We start from the raw sequence: 3,312 nt of genomic DNA on the forward strand, positions 1-3,312 counted from the left end.
CCAATCAAGCAGCCCTAGGAGCTTAAAAACTATCAGATATGCTGCTGTGCCTGGCCAAAATAGCGCCCTACTCTGACATTGCCATTTGTAGGAATAATTTGTTTTCAGTCATCTCAACTTCACACTTCTGAAGCATCTTATGGCTCTTTAATCCCTCTATATTGAAACTGGTATCAAATCATAGTCATCTATTTATCTTCCAGGTGACTCTCACACCAGTTCACCCTTGTCATCACCCAGAAAGCAATCTGATACAGAAAGGCCTTTATCCTTCAAAAACTTTGCACTCTTAATACAGTTGCCTAATTGTTTTTCCTTTAGGCACTTACATTTTTTATCCACTTTAAAAAAGGAATATTTTAAAAAAGTCTTTTAGCACAGTGAGCCTATAAAAGATTCATAATTTAATGAAAGGCTTAATTCAAGAAGAGGAACGTTTCATTGAAACATCAAGACTAACATCCTAAAATTATCAACATTAGGTGTCAATTTTTCTAATTAACTTTAAACAAAGCCTACTCAGATATGCCCTACAGGATATTAAATGAATAAATGAGATTTAACAAGGCTGCCGAGTGTTTTACTTTGAATTATAGGCACAGCTTCTCTAGATGTTTTACATTTTTTAAAAGTATGTTAACAGGGTGCAATATGACAGTTAAAAAAAATACAGTTAAAACTGCTTTAACAGAACATACTTTTTTTTTCCATGTTTCACTATCTCAGTTAATATTCCCAATGACAACGGCTACAACTCAGCATACAGCATCACCAAGGCTGCCCAGAGTCAGTTTATACTGAAATTAAGCTCTTTACACCAAGTAAATGGTTGTCCACAATCACTGGCTAGTGTATGTATGAACTAAAATTTTCTAGATTTGTAGAGAAACAAATGCTTCTCTAATCATCTGCTCTGCTTCTAATATTCCTCAATTCCTGCTTACAAATCTTTCACTTTAACTCTTGGTTTTGTCAGTTTCCTGGCCTGTGGGAGTTTGGGCCTGCTAACCCTGCCCTCTGGGAGAGGTTGCCTGCTGTGGTGCATTTTGCTCTAACATTATCGGTGGTTCAGGATCCTGAAAAGAATGTGGAATAGCTGCTTCAGGTATATGAAATCTGGGGCTTCTTCAAAGCACAGTCCATGACACTAGTTTAAATACATGGCAAATTCTTCTGCAAACCCCTTACATAAAACTTCAAAAGGATTAGACATCTTTTCACTAATCTTTTCATATTTTTGTTTCTTTGGTGCAGCCTTTTATCCTTACCATGGCAGGCTGGTTCTATTAAAATACTTCAAAACTATCCTAATGATTCCATATAATCTGCCATTCTGCTCAAACATGGAGATGTGCATTGATGCTAGCTAGCATACCCAGTGGTGCCAGGGAGGTTTTATCTTCTCTGTGTGGTATGTGTTGCCTTGCCCTGTTGTCTCTGTACTTTTTTGCCAAACCAAAATCAGTGAGTAATAACTTATTACAGTGATGCCTAACACCCATTAAGAAGTTATCTGGTTTAATGTCTCTGTGTATAAAATTCTTCTAGTGCACATATTTGAGTCTACTGATCATCTGGTCAGCTAAAACAAGTACAGTTTTCATTGTGAATCTTCTTGAACAGTAATTGAAGAAGTCTTCAAGGCTGGGTCCCAGAACATTATAGTCTTTTTTCCTGACCATACCACCATACTTGAGGGATGCCAACCCCATCATGAAGAATCTTGCAGAGTTTGCTCTCATACAGCAACTGGGGATGCCTGGCCTTCTGAGATTCTAGCTTCACTGCCACTTCCCCACTGTTGGTGATGTTGATCGCCGGATAAATGTCCCGGAAGGACCCTATCTTCCATACCAGTTTATATTTCCCTCCAACAACGAACCCGGCTTTGGAGCAGCTCCTGCTCGCCAGCCTGAAAGAGGAAGACGGATGGTGGGGCCAAGCCCGACACTTCTGAGAGGACTACGGAGGCCTCTGGGGCTCTTCCCGGGCTAAGGCTGCAGAGAAGGGCGGCAGGAAATGGTACACAGAGGCCTTCCGGGCGCTACAAGGCCCAGAATCGGTCAAAGGGAACCTGACGTGACCTGACCGCGACATCTCGGTGGGCTTCTTTTTGCCAGGCTGCAGTTTTGAGGTGTTCTCGCGGTTATCAGGCTGGTCCACTTGTTTCCAGACGGCCGCCGCTTCCTCGTTGCAGGCTGAAAAGGCACAGTGAACTAAAGCAGTGATAGCGCTGCCACCACTGCCCTGGCTCCCGCTGGAAGGACCCAAGTCACTCCGCCATGAAGACGCCGCCATCGTGTTACTCCAGCTCCAGTCACCACATAATGCCCCCCGCTCCTGGAAGCCGCTTCTTCCCCGGCGCACAGCACTCTCCAGCATACACCTCCTATCTTAAGTAAGCGTCTCCTTTTGTGTTCAAAAATAGTGAAACGGGAAATTCCAATAACATTCTGATTTTTACCTGCAGTGACTTTATTTATGATTATAATTAAATAATGTAGCATTTTGTGAGATCCTGCTACGTGAAAGGAACCAATTCAAGAAAGTCTATTTAGTCTGACATGAAGGACAGATGTCCTGTCCCAACATTCCACAGCTAGCCTTGTATGCTACCTCTGCCCAGAAGGCTTTACTAGGTCAAGCTGATCCTGGAATTTCCCTCTTCAGTAGGTTCTTGGTCTCCGTGGTTCAAAGAACGAATCCGAGGATCACATATCAACGGTAAGGCAGGATTTATTTACAGAAAAGAATACAGAAGCGCCAGAGCTCCTGACAGAGAGAAAACCCAAGTTGGGAGACAAAAGCTCTTCCCTTGGTTGGTCTGTTTCCAGGCTCTTTGTCTAGGGGTGTGTGTATATATATTACAAATATATATATAGTCCCATGGGGCCCTCAGTAGTTACATTTAGCTTATCTGGGACATAATGGGACATCATGTCTTGGACATGTCTGGGTTGTGTCTGGATCAAAAATGAATGGCTATAATCCCTTTCATTCCCAGGCCTAGGAAATGCCCCCAACCCCACCCTCCAACCTGCTGGTTCAGCTGCTAGCTGCCACTGCACCAACACTGCCAAGGCTAAGGCAGCTGGTCTGCACCCCCAGCTCCACCAGCTGGCTGGAATGCCACTTGTCCTGTATCATAGCCATCTAGGTACTGCTGTTAAATCTTTATTTTGCTAGTGTGCTTCTTATCATGATTTCCTATAGATATCACACGTTGTACGATGTCCTCACAATCCAGTAGAGTAACCACTTCTGATCATTTCTACAATCCAATACCATTAATATTTTTGATGCCTATATTTT

At 42.8% G+C, this 3,312-nt stretch overlaps 1 pseudogene; it reads right to left on the reverse strand.

Annotated features, from left to right (window-relative positions):
• Positions 1–956: 956 nt before the first annotated feature.
• Positions 957–2,298, reverse strand: LOC128567391 (casein kinase I-like; annotated as a pseudogene).
• Between the last annotated feature and the right edge of the window lie 1,014 nt (positions 2,299–3,312).

This window comes from Nycticebus coucang, chromosome 16, assembly GCF_027406575.1.
Source record: "Nycticebus coucang isolate mNycCou1 chromosome 16, mNycCou1.pri, whole genome shotgun sequence".
Lineage (NCBI taxonomy): Eukaryota > Metazoa > Chordata > Mammalia > Primates > Lorisidae > Nycticebus > Nycticebus coucang.